The following is a 14,024-nucleotide window of genomic DNA, read 5'->3' on the forward strand; positions in this document are numbered from 1 at the left end:
CTTCTGAAGTTTGTCCTTTCCCTTATGAAAAATGTATCAACCCCTACAAAAATGCCCATTAATTATAATCCACATAATAATTCACATTTCCTGTTGCTCCTTCTGTAGCAAACTGGCTCTAATTAAGATCCTACATCTGTAATACTGATTTACAATAGTGGTGGAATCAATAAAATTCTTTGTATCTGATGCTATCTGTGGACAGGTTTACCAAGCAGCAGGTATAAATGGAGTGGAGGAGCAGAGCAGCTTCCCTGACAGTGATCTGAACTCCTTTCAGCACTTCACACTGGTCGCTGTGAAAGGGATACCATCTGTGCAAGTTCCAACCACAAATCCACAGCTCTATCACATGGCTTGCAGTAGTCCTGCCTGTGTTCAGCCCCAGTGTCCCTGCCCCCAGAGGCCTGGCTACGTTAATGGTGCTGTTGTTTTATCTGCACAGTCCACACCCTACGGCAACTCCATCTGCTGTACGACGTGGAGGAGATGCTGCAGTACACCGAGGGGCATAGACCTCAGCCAGCCAAACAACCAGAACCCTCTCAGATCTCAACCCAAGGATTACATACTGCCAGCGACATCACAAAACCACAGGAAATAGATGGAGCCAGAGAGAGATGCATCAATTAGATTTAGACAGTGTCACTGAATATGCAGTTATACCATATTTCATAGACACATCCAATGTGTTTTTCTTAATGCTTATGTCCTCCTCCTAGGAATAATCTTGGGATTTACACAGTAGATTACTATACTGTCCCATTGAGTGGACTGTGAGATGGAATTACAGGAACGTGTGCAAGGACATACGATCTAATGTCATAAGAAAATCTAGCATGTTTGAGTGCGAGTGCGATTTTTATGAAACCTGTTATTCCCAAGGACAATGCTTAATCAGGAGAAGCCGCCCCGATTACGGCTTATGAGATAGTCCATTTAAAGAGGTCCTGAAGCATGTGAAACACTCGTAGGAAACAACACCCCACAATCATTAAATCTACCTCTTTACAATCATTAAGGTCATTTATAGTGTATCATTATCATTTCTGTGCTCATCAATGTGCAGAATAAAAGTGCAGCACACAGATACACAATTTCGTAACACAAGTCTTCTGTTTCGAATAGAATCCACATACGACAGACAGACAATGTCAGGCAACCTCCCCTTATAATTGTGACCGCCGTGCTGCATTGATGGAGAAATATATTTGAACAGAATCATTTCATGGTTCAGAGTGCTCACACTTTGATTTATCCTGGAGCCGCCCAGCCAAAGGTCCCAATTCAAAAGATTTATGGGCCAGGGCCAAGTATCTATTTTTATTTAGAAAAAGAAACCCCAGTCTCAACAAAGGTAGGTTGCTGCACACGTCTAACTCTTCGTATTCCAAATCACTCAGAAAGTCAAACGATTTCAGAAAAAGGTGAAGAAAAAGGGATGAATGTTTAAAAAAAAAAAAAGAAATGTACACACTCTTCCTTTGTTTATCATGACCTGTAGTGAATGGTATCTAAAGGAAATTAACATCCTTAACACAAAATGCAAAACCTGCTCTGGGACTGTGTCAATAGCTTCATCTCTTTAAGGTGTTGTCTGTTGTTTACATCTTTCTACCAAAAACAGGCCAATCACCATTTCAGCACTATACAGAATTTAGGAGCTAACCATTTGTACATCCCACTGAAATGGTTCCATCCTATCAACTCAGATGACTGAATGCATGCCACATCCCAGACCCGGCAGAGTGTTATTCCAGGCTCTGTGATTTGGGAGCGTTCGTTTGACCAGGACAGCTTTCCTATAGCCTTTAATTGTTGTGACCTGTTTTACATTCCCTTGAGTTTGGTGTGATCAACCGCTGTTGTGGCTACCATAACTCCTGCGACACGACACATGCTTGTTTCTCATCAAGTTTGGTGGGGTGGAGATAACATTGTGATGGGTGGCTGGTGACAGCCTCATCTCAATGTGAATGGAGCTAATCACCAATGCAAATTGCAATCAAAAGGGCTCATCCTCACCAAAGTGGGAGATAATTGTGCGACTGTGCCGATAGCAAAAGGTCAGTCACTTGTAGTATCAAAGCTTTCAAGTAATTATTCATTAGAAATTGTGTTTACGTTAGAGATTTTTCTGATTAAATAACAGTTTTAAGGGTAAGGCCAAATATTGTTCCATTTACTCTTGATTAAGTTTCTGATCAGTTTATCATTCTGGAATTTTCAATTGAATTTACAACCCAGCGTTTTAGCTTGGAAACACGCATTGTAGCGCGCTAATCATTTTCCTGATTTAATGCATTTCTACCAGGTCTATCCTGCATTTCATGAGCACACAAAATAACATTAACATCTTTACAATTTCTTGGCATATTTGGCATTTTATTATTTTCAGAGAAAGGGCTCTGCGATGATCCACTCCTAAATTCAGTTTGCCATTTTAATCCAGCCAAAAATCAAAGGCTTTTTATGAAAGTATACTCCGCTGTGTGCCTGATCTGTCCCAGCCAGCTGTGTGCAGATGGAGCCCTCTAGTGCCTTACCGTGGGATCTTGAAGAGGGCTTTGATGGGGGGGGTCTCTATCAGCCAGCTCTATGGCTGTGATGCCCAGTGACCACACGTCACAGCGGGCGTCATACGTGGAGTCATACTGCTGCTCACAGGCGATGACCTGGGATGACACAGGCAGGACAAACATGACACAAGTAGGTGAACACTTCTCATGCAAGTTGCTGTTTCTTACTGTAGATGATGATATGAAGAGAATGTATTAGCAATAGTGAGGGAGTAACTTCGTATGGGCACCAAAAGGCTTTCATTGATTCTGAAGCTGAAGTAACATGAAACAACAATGCAGAAGAAGATCAGGTCATTTAAAAATTGTCTGTGTTTAAAATACACATTGTAATGTTGATTTAAAAAGGTTACAGTTCAATTCATTCATCAGGTGAGTACATACTCACTCGTCTATCACTCTCTACAGTCCATATAGCACATCAAATGCAATTCAATGGTGTCATCATGTAGGATATTTCTGTGCTGAGAAGTCTTTGTGTTCTCATGCAACTGCAAGTAAAGGGGTTTAGTGGCGCATGTAAAAAAGGCTAACCTCAGGCGCCATCCAAAAGGGAGTGCCAACGGAGGTGTTTCTTCGCAAAAGTGCCCTCGTCAGCTGAGCAGACACACCTGGATAGAATTTAGGTGATTTAAGATTTAATATAAAACACAACATCCTCAGTGAATCAGTGTTTGATGCAAAATCAAGATTTGATGTTTTATATCACATACCTGCTATAATGACATATTCACAGTTGTTTAATATGCTTTAGAATGTACAGTACCAGTCAAAAGTTTGGACACACCTACTCATTCAAGGCTTTTTCTTTATTTGTACTATTTTCTATGAAATAACACATATGGAATCATGTAGTAAGCAAAAAGTGTTAAACAAATCAAAATATATTTTGTATTTGAGATTCTTCAAAGCAGCCATCCTTGCCTTGACAGCTTTGCACACTTGGCATTCTCTCATCCAGCTTCATGAAGCAGTCACCTGGAAGGCATTTCAATTAACAGGTGTGCCTTGTTAAAAGTTCATTTGTGGAATTTCTTTCATTCGTAATGCATTTGAGCCAATCAGTTGTGTTATGACAAGGTAGGGGTGGAATACAGAAGATAGCACTATTTGGTAAAAGACCAAGTCCATATTATGGCAAGAACAGCTCTAATAAGCAAAGAGAAACAACAGTCCATCATTACTTTAAGACATGAAAGTCAGTCAATCAGGAACATTTCAAGAACTTCGAAAGTTTCTTCAAGTGAAGTCGCAAAAGCGCTATGATGCGCCCATCAAGCGCCATGATGAAACTGGCTCTCAAGAGGAACGCCACAGGAAAGGAAGACCCAGAGTTAGCTTTTTTGCAGAGGATAAATTCATTAGAGTTACCAGCTTCAGAAATTGCAGCCCAAATAAATGCTTCACAGAGTTCAAGTAACAGACACATCTCAACACGCAGGAGGCTGCGTGAATGGGCCTTCATAGTCAAATTGCTGCAAAGAAACCACTACTAAAGGACACAGCTAATAAGAAGAAACTTGCTTGGGCCAAGAAACATGAGCAATGGACATTAGTGGTGGAAATCTGTCCTTTGGTCTGACGAGCCCAAATTTTAGATTTTTGGTTCCAACCGCCGTGTCTTTGTGAGACACAGAGTAGGTGAACAGATGACCTCCGCATGTGTGGTTCCCACCGTGAAGCATGGAGGAGGAGGTGTGGGGGTGCTTTGCTGGTGACACTGTCAGTGATTTATTTAGAATTCAAGGCACACTTAACCAGCATGGCTACCACAGCATTCTGCAGCAATACGCCATCCCATCTGGTTTGCGCTTAGTTTAAAAAAAAAAAGTTTTTTAAAGGAGCAGGTTTCTGGGCGTGATAGAATAGATTCAAGGCATAATGTACAGACAAAGGTATGGTAGGATGTGAGTACATTGGAGGTAAACCTAGGCATTGTGTGATGATGAGAGAGATACTGTCTCTAGAAACATTTAAACCAGGTGATGTCATTGCATATGTGGGAGGTGGAACTAAATGGTTGGTTAAGGCATATTGAGCAGGGCTAGAGGCTCTACAGTGAAATAAAATAATAATCACTAACCAGAACAGTAATGGACAAGGCATATTGACATTAGGGAGAGGCATGCGTTGCCGAGGGATCATAGGGGTCCAGTGAGTGTTTGGGCTGGCTGGAGACACGGCGATTCAGTTAGCAGGCCGGGGCTAGCAAGCTAGCAGAAGGGCCTTAGGGGGACGTTGCGACGGAGGAAAGTCTGTTTTAGCCTCCTTGTGCGGTTCCATCGATAGACCAGTCGTGATGGATTAGTAGGGTTCCATGTAGCAGAGGGGTCCAGTCCAATTGGCAAATGGATCTATTCAGCTAACAGTCCGATATGCTCTAGACAGCTAGTGGGCCGCGGCAAGCAGATGGCCATTCCGGGGACGTCGCAACATAGGAGCCAGTTGAATAACCCCCTCGAGCAGATTACGTTGGTAGCCCAGTCGTGAAGGATCGGCAAGGTTCCGTACCTCGTACCAGCAGTAAAAGGGGTACAGGCCATTTGGCAAATTAAGTATTGTAGCCCATGCGTGGCTGATGGACCTCTTCAGCTAGCCTGGAGATGGGCCTAGCATGGGCTAGCTTCAGGCTAATTGGTGCTTGCTTCGGGACAGAGACGTTAGCCAGGAGTAGTCACTCGGATTGCAGCTAGCTAGCTGCGATGATCCAGGTGGGTTCAGAGCTTGCGGTCGGAATCTGGGGATATGGAGAGAAAATTGGTCCGGTATGCTCTGCTTTGAATCGCGTTGTACAAACTGGCAAGAGCTTTCCAAGTTAAAGGTAGCCAATGGCCGCTAGCAGTGGTTAGCTGACTACTAGCTAGTAGCTAGTTAGCTGGCTAGCTTCTGTTGGGGGATTCCGGTTCAGAGGTAAAGAAAAATACTTTAGAAAAAAGCAGAAAAAAGCAGTGGGACTATCATTTGCTTTTCAACATGACAATGACCCCAAATACACTTCCAGGCTGTGTAAAGGCTATTTGTCCAAGAAGGAGAGTGATGGTGCTGCATTTATTTTTTCTTTTATTTCACCTTTATTTAACCAGGTAGGCCAGCTGAGAACAAGTTCTCATTTACAACTGCGACCTGGCCAAGATAAAGCATAGCAGTGCGACAAAAACAACAACACGGTGTTACACATAAACAAACATACAGTTAATAACACAAAAGAAAAGAAAAATAGAAAGAATCTATGTACAGTGTGTGCAAATGTAGAAGAGTAGTGAGGTAAGCAATAAATAGGCCATAGAGGTGAAAATAATTACAACTTAGCAATAATACTGGAGTGATAGATGTGCAGATGATGATGTGCAAGTAGAGATACTGGGGTGCAAAAGAGCAAGAGGGTAAGTAATAATATGGGGATGAGGTAGTCGGTGGTGCTATTTACAAGTTGGCTGTGTACAGGTACAGTGATCGGTAAGCTACTCTGACAGCTTATGCTTAAAGTTAGAGAGGGAGAAAAAGACTCCAGCTTCAGAGATTTTGTGGGGACATCAAAAAATGTAATCAGATGACCTGGCCTCCACAATCACCCGACCTCAACCAAATTGAGATGGTTTGGGATGATTTGGACCGCAGGGTGAAGGAAAAGCAGCCAACAAGTGCTCAGCATATGTGTGAACTCCTTCAAGACTGTTGGAAAAGCATTCCTCATGAAGCTGGTTGAGAGAATGCCAAGAGTGTGCAAAGCTGTCAAGGCAAAGGGTGGCTACTTTAAATAATCTAAAATCTAAAATATTTGTTTAATACTGTTTTGTTTACTTAATGATTCCATATTTGTTATTTAATCGTTTTGATGTTTTCCCTATTATTCTACAATGTAGAAAATAGTACAAATAAATAAAAACTTCTGAATGAGTAGGTGTGTCCAAACTTTTGACTGGTACTGTATATTTGTGTACATATTACATGAATGTGAATTACATAAACAGAGGGAAAGTGTGTGAATCAATCAATAGCGATATGGCATATCACTTGGTGTGTTAACCTGCCATACCACCATAATCATTTCTAATTAAGTGGGACAGATTTTTATCAGCAGGATTCCACTTCATTCTCAGCACACAGAGGACATAAACATGCCTGGGGTAACTCAAAGTCATTTGCCAGAACAGCTTTCTTTTTATATGCAAAGGATCAAATAATGCAATTTAAATTGGCAATAATAGCCTTAGGTTAAGCTATGGTCCATGAAATACAAAGATGTTACATAGGGTCAGGAACAAAGACATGGAAAGAGGACTGCATCACAGCATTGATGCCCATATGTTAGCATTTACCAATAATATCACAGGCTTTTATGTGAACAAATTTTAGAAAATGGATTAACCGTGAACTATCAATGATGAGTTATCTGTTAAAGGCCCAATGCGCTCAAAAATGTGATAGTCCTGTGTTTTATATACACTCACCAGCCAGTTTATTATGTACACCAAATGGATCGCTCCTACAAACAGTGAGTCACGTGGCTTTCTATATAAAGCAGGTAGACAGGCATCGAGGCATTCAGTTACTGTTCGATTAAATGTTAGAACGGGCAAAACGAGTGACTTAAGCAACTTTGAGAGTGGTATTATCATCGGTGCTAGGCACACTGGATTCAGTATCTCGTGATGCCATTGCGTCAGCATGGACCAACATCCTTGTGTAACATTTCTGACACCTTATAGAATGCCCCAAAGAATTCAGTCTGTTCTGGAGTCAAAAGGGGGTTCGACGGTACCAGATGGGTGTACCTATTAAACTGTCCGGTGAGTGTATATTTCCACTCTATGAGGTTGGAATAATAATGTGAAATTGTGAAAATTATGATAATGCGCTTTAAGTGTAAGAGTTGTTTTGAAAAGTCCCCCAGACATTTCAGCCCGTTTTGGTGTGATGAAGTTTTGGCCTGCCTGATGACATCACCAGGTGTTAAATGATTTAATAAACCAATAAGAAAGAGATTTCCAAACCTCTCTGCTAGTTTTCAGTTTATCCCTTCCCACTCTGGCCACTCCCAGACATTCCTAGCAAAACTCTTACTTGAGATATTGTTCTTTGCTAAGAAGTTATTTTTGTTTATTTTTGACCATTTTAATTTAAAACAATCCCAGAAATGATTTGATATTGAGATTTAAAAAAAGGCTGCACTGGACCTTTAAATGAAGGCCCAGACAGAAGTGAAGTGCCTCCACAACAGAAAATCAAAGCCGTTACCAAAGTCAACAAGCTTGACTCCTCCCTCGGTGGTCAGAAGCATGTTGTTTCCTTTGACGTCACAATGGATAATCTGGTTGATGTGTAAATGCTGGAGACCCTGGCAGGCGGGAGGAGGGGCTTAATAAGCGTCCGTAATGCCATTATTAACTGTTCGTTAATAATAAAGCTGTCTACCGCCATGTGTATTACACCCACACCCTGCCACCTCCTGAGTCAATCCCCTACCCTCTGTGTGTGGATGCCACACCCTTCTGTCATTAGACATTTTGCAGTTGGCCATCTCACCAAGAGGGCGCCATATAAAATGTATGCGATAACGGGCTCCAGCAGTTGCTGGCCCCGCATGAGCAGGTCTTTGATGAGATCTGTGACTGAGCCCCCACAGCTGTGTGTGTGTGTGTGTGTGAGAGAGAAGGAAAGAGAGAGAAAGAGAAAGAGAAAGAAAAAGAGAAAGAGAAAGAAAAAGAGAAAGAGAGAGAGAGAGAGAGAGAGAGAAACAACAGTGGCTCCTCCAATACTCACCACTCTAGATTATGATTAATTACAAGAGCCATCCCTCCCACACATACAACTAGACTGGAGTCACAACTCCTTCCAGAGCTTTTAAACTTCAGATTTTTCCCAGTGTAGGAGGGTGACCTCCTCTCAGCTCGGCGATGGATTTCACTCCCATCATTTAAAGTAAATCTACTGTTTGTGATCTTTCTACTGCTCAAACAGACAACAACAAAGATGGGCTGTAGTCTACTGTAAGACTGTGTTGATCATATTGGTGGAAATGTAACACAGGAGATAAAGTGCAGCTACCTATAATGAGCACAATCAGACACTGTCTTGTTTATCAAGCTCACACCACTGGGTTATATTGCCTCAAATGACAAAGTGCTACTGTATGATCCCTTAAATGATTAACTGCATGTTGTACTGAAGATGTACAGTAGATACAGTATATAATATTTGACTGGATTGTAAAGCTGGGCAAAGTCCGACTTTATAAGCCCACGGGATCTCACTTCTAGAACCATCCAGAGCTGTCCGACTGAGAGGTCGTCTGACTTGTAGAACATGCCGTAGAACTTGACCACTTTGGGGTGATTGGACAGGGTCCTCAGGATGTTGTACTCAGCCTCAATCTCCTCATCAACATCCTTTGACAAGGAGGACACATTAACATCAGTCACACAACATGTTGACAGAACACCAACACACCAGAAGACAAAACAACGTGTAGACAACTACTTACATTTCTAAAAAAGATGGATGTTGAAATAAAATTTAAGGGAACTAAAACCCCCTCAATCAGAGCCCGGAACCATTAAACACAGGGAAACTAACTCTTGGTTAGAAGTACCAATGAAGCTTCTTCTATATCAGTTTAAATCTCAGTGGAAGTGAAGAGAAAGCGTCACAGAGGCAGAATTCCTCTTCCTGGATACGTGAACGATACTGTCAGCGGTCTAATCAAGGAGAGGGATGAGCAGGGAAGCAGCTACATCTTCATACCCAGCTGGCGAGCTGCAGCAGGGGGCTAGCGAGAGGCGCAAGAGGGATTGAAGCACTGACACAATCACAGGCAAGCACTCAGCTTGAATCTCACAAACACAACATGGCGCCACTGAAGGCCCCCCTGGCCTCAGCGCCACAGACAGGTCTGGCAGCTAGCTGCACATCACTAAGGTCGTGACATACAGAAAGGCGGAGGGAGATGGTAAGGACGACTGTGGAGAGTGGGTGTAGAAATGGAGTGGAAATGGATGAAAAGGAGACAGGTAGTGAATCTACTTGGGAACAGTAAATACAGGGACAGGTACATGGGAGTACCAGCGGCTCACTCAATACGGAAGTGGTCAGAGGACGCGGATGCTACGCTACAGGACTGTTCTGCTAGCACAGACTGGAAAATCTTCCGGGATTCATCCAATGGCATTGAGGAGTATACCACCTCAGTCATCGGCTTCATCAATAAATGCAACGACGACGTCGTCCCCACAGTGACCGTACATACATATCCCAACCAGAAGCCATGGATTACAGGCAACATCTGCTAGAGCTGCCGCTTTCAAGGAGCGGGACACTAATCCGGACGCTTATAAGAAATTTCGCTACACCCTCAGACGAGCCATCAAACAGGCACAGCGTCAATACAGGATTAAGATTGAATCCTACTACACCGGCTCTGATGCTCGTCGGATGTAGCAGGCCTTGAAAACGATTACAGGCTACAAAGGGAAACACAGCCGCGAGCTGCCCAGTGACGCGAGCATACCAGATGAGCTAAATGCCTTTTATGCTCGCTTCGACACAAGCAACACTGAAGCATGCATGAGAGTACCAGATGTTCCGGACGACTGTGTGATCACGCTCTCGGTAGCCGATGTGAGCAAGACCTTTAAACAGGTCAACATTCACAAAGCCGCAGGGCCAGACGGATTACCAGGACGGGTACTCAAAGCATGCACGGACCAACTGGCAAGTGTCTTCCCTGACATTTTCAACCTCTCCCTGACAAAGTCTGTAATACCAACATGTTTCAAGCAGACCACCATTGTCCCTGTGCACAAGGAAGCGAAGGTAACCTGCCTAAATGATTACCGCCCCGTACCACTCACATCAGTATCCATGAAGTGCTTTGAAAGGCTGGTGCTGGCTTACATCAACAGCATCATCACTAGACCCACTCCAAATCACATACCGCTCCAACAGAACCACAGACGAAGCAATCTCAATCGTACTCCACACTGCCCTTTCCCACCTGGACAAAAGGAACACCTGCGTGAGAATGCTGTACATTGACTACACCTCAGCGTTCAACACCATAGTGCCCACAAAGCTCATCACTAAGCTAAGGACCCTGGGACTAAACACCTCCCTCTGCAACTGGATCCGGGACTTCCTGATGGGCCAACCCCAGGTAGTAAGGGTAGGCAACAACACATCTGCGTGTTTAGTCCCCTCACCCACGACTGCGTGGCCAAACACGACTCAAACACCATTATTAAGTTTGATGACGACACAACAGTGGTAGGCCTGATCACCGACAACGATGAGACAGACTAAAGGGAGGAGGTCAGAGACCTGGCAGTGTGATGCAAGGACAACATCCTCTTCCTCAATGTCAGCAAGACAAAGGAGCTGATCGTGGACTACAGGAAAAGGCGTGCCGAACAGGCCCCCATTAACATCGGACTGTGGTGGAGCGGGTCCACATCACCAACAAACTATCATGGTCCAAACACACAAAGACAGTCGTGAAGAGGGCACGACAACACCTTTTCCCCCTCAGGAGACCGAAAAGATTTGGCATGGGTCCCCAGATGCTCAAAAAGTTCTACAGCTGCACCATCAAGAGCATCCTGACCGGTTGCATCACCACCTGCTATGGCAACTGCTCGGCATCTGACCATAAGGCGCTACAGAGGGTAGCGAGTACGGCACAGTACATCACTGGAGCCAAGCTTCCTGCCATCCAGGACCTATATATTAGGTGGTGTCAGAGGAAGGGCCAAAAAATCGTCAAAGACTCCAGTCACCCAATTCATAGACTGTTCTCTCAGCTACCGCACGGTAAGTGATACCGGAGCACCAAGTCTAGGACCAAAAGGCTCCATCCACAGCTTCTACCTCCAAGCCATAGGACTGCTGAACAATTCATCCAATGGCCACCCGGACTATTTACATTGACACCACCCCCCCATTTGTTTTGTACACTGCTGCTACGTGCTGTTTAATATCTATTCATAGTCACTTTACCCCTACCTACAAGTACAAATTACCTTGACTGACCTGTACCCCCGCACATTGACTCGGTACCCGTACCCCCTGTATATAGCCTCATTATTGTTATTTTATTGTGGTACTTTTTATTATTTTTTTACTTTAGTTTATTCAGTAAATATTTCCTTCACTCTTTCTTGAACTGCATTGTTGGTTAAGGGCTTGAAAGTAAGCGTTTCACAGTAAGGTCTACACCTGTTATTTTCGGAGCATGTGACAAATACAATTTGATTTGATTTAATGGGGAGGCAGGTATACGGAAATAAGCGAAGGAACTTATTCTGTTTGTATGCTTGGTATACTGAGACAAGGCAAACAATAGTCAAGAAAAACAGAGATGATTTCCTTTATTAATTTGTTTGGTTTAGCGTTATCACTGGTAAGGGTTGACATTACTGGCGAAAATGAGCAAGAGCACCTAAACTTTCTAAAGAGACATATCAATTGATTGTGTCTCTTTTGCATTTTTATTTAATTTTAATTGAACCTTTATTTAACCAGGCAAGTCAGTTAAGAACAAATTCTTATTACAATGACAGCCTACCCCGGCCAAACCCTAACGAAGCTAGGCCAATTGTGCACTGCCCTATGGGACTCCCAATCACGTTTAACTTACATTAATTGGGTGCAGGACTTTGAATGATGCCTGACTCCCATCCTTCCTGTTGTTCACTCTAGACTTTTCCACAGGTTCCTTTACCAATGGTCCCTGCAGTCAGCCAATGGATCCGCCAGGCTCTCCAGACCATACAGCAACCTCCTACATTGAATTATAGAGCTCCAAGTGATTTTTTAAATTGTATTTACATTTTATTTCACCTTTATTTAACCAGGTAGGCAAGTTGAGAACAAGTTCTCATTTACAATTGCGACCTGGCCAAGATAAAGCAAAGCAGTTCGACACATACAACAACACAGAGTTACACATGGAGTAAAACAAACATACAGTCAATAATACAGTAGAAAAATATGTCTATATACAATGTGAGCAAATGAGGTGAGAGAAGGGAGGTGAAGGCAAAAAAAAATAGATTTGCAGTGGAAGAATGTGCAAATTAGAGATAGAAATAATGGGGTGCAAAGGAGCAAAAAAATAAAGAAATAAATACAGTAGGGAAAGAGGTTTGGGCTAAATTATAGATGGGCTATGTACAGGTGCAGTAATCTGGGGAGCTGCTCTGACAGCTGGTGCTTAAAGCTAGTGAGGGAGATAAGTGTTTCCAGTTTCAGAGATTTTTGTAGTTCATTCCAGTCATTGGCAGCAGAGAATTGGAAAGAGAGGTGGCCAAAGGAAGAATTGGTTTTGGGGGTGACCAGAGAGATATACCTGCTGGAGCGCGTGCTACAGGTGGGTGCTGCTATGGTCACCAGCGAGCTGAGATAAGGGGGGACTTTTCCTAGCAGGGTCTTTTAGATGACCTGGAGCCAGTGGGTTTGGCAACGAGTTTGAAGCGAGGGCCAGCCAACGAGAGCGTACATACAGGTGGATAGTATATGGGGCTTTGGTGACAAAACGGATGGCACTGTGATAGACTGCATCCAATTTATTGAGTAGGGTATTAGAGGCTATTTTGTAAATGACATCACCGAAGTCGAGGATTGGTAGGATGGTCAGTTTCATTTATTTCATTCATGCTTCATTCATGTACACACATGTTGGAACTAAATGAAATGTGTATCCCTGCCAACACTTTCTCCTCTCTCGGGAAGCTTTGCTAATCAAGGAAAGATAACAGGCAACGTGTCAGTAGTTTAGCTTCAAAACATCCTGCATATGGCTTTGACTACACTGATCTACATGCAATGCTTCACCAAAACACACTTTCTCATTACCGCTATATCAACACTAAAGATATTAACAGCTTGCTATATATTATGTTATACAGTAGACCACTAAACCCCTGATTGAGCTCAATGACACATCTACTTGGCCAAGGGAGGCACTTAACAGGTTTAAAGCAGCCGAAGAGAAAGCTAAATTCAAACCAAACGACGATACTTACATCGGGAGTATTATTCTGTGACTCATTAAGCCTTGGACAGTGCAGACAAATGACTAAAGTGTCTCATAGTAAAACAAGACCCATACAGATGACGCTTGCTTATACCCGAGGGGACATGTAACAAGTAGCATTGCACTGAGAATCTGGATTAGCACGCACCACAGGGACCCTGTCGATGTCCAGCGAGACACCACTAACAACCCTTCAATGTCTTCAGCATCAATTAGATTGGCCTGGGATTACCTTGACTGGTGCTTTTCTCTACCCCAACCCCAGGCCCCACACAAATCAAACTGAAAGAGCTTACTAATACAATTCCTTCTTTTTTTAAATATAATTTATCTGACTTTGGTGTCTTTATCCAATGACTGTCACGCCCTGACCTTAGAGATCCTTATTTACTCTCTATGTTTGGTTAGGTCAGCGT

General features: G+C 43.2%; 1 pseudogene; it reads right to left on the bottom strand.

The window, feature by feature from the left end:
- LOC129817000 (myosin-IIIb-like) overlaps positions 1-13,623 on the bottom strand; it is a 106,385-nt pseudogene extending 92,762 nt beyond the window's left edge.
- Positions 13,624-14,024: the final 401 nt, after the last annotated feature.

The sequence above is a fragment of the Salvelinus fontinalis genome, chromosome 19 (genome assembly GCF_029448725.1).
Source record: "Salvelinus fontinalis isolate EN_2023a chromosome 19, ASM2944872v1, whole genome shotgun sequence".
NCBI classification, from domain to species: domain Eukaryota; kingdom Metazoa; phylum Chordata; class Actinopteri; order Salmoniformes; family Salmonidae; genus Salvelinus; species Salvelinus fontinalis.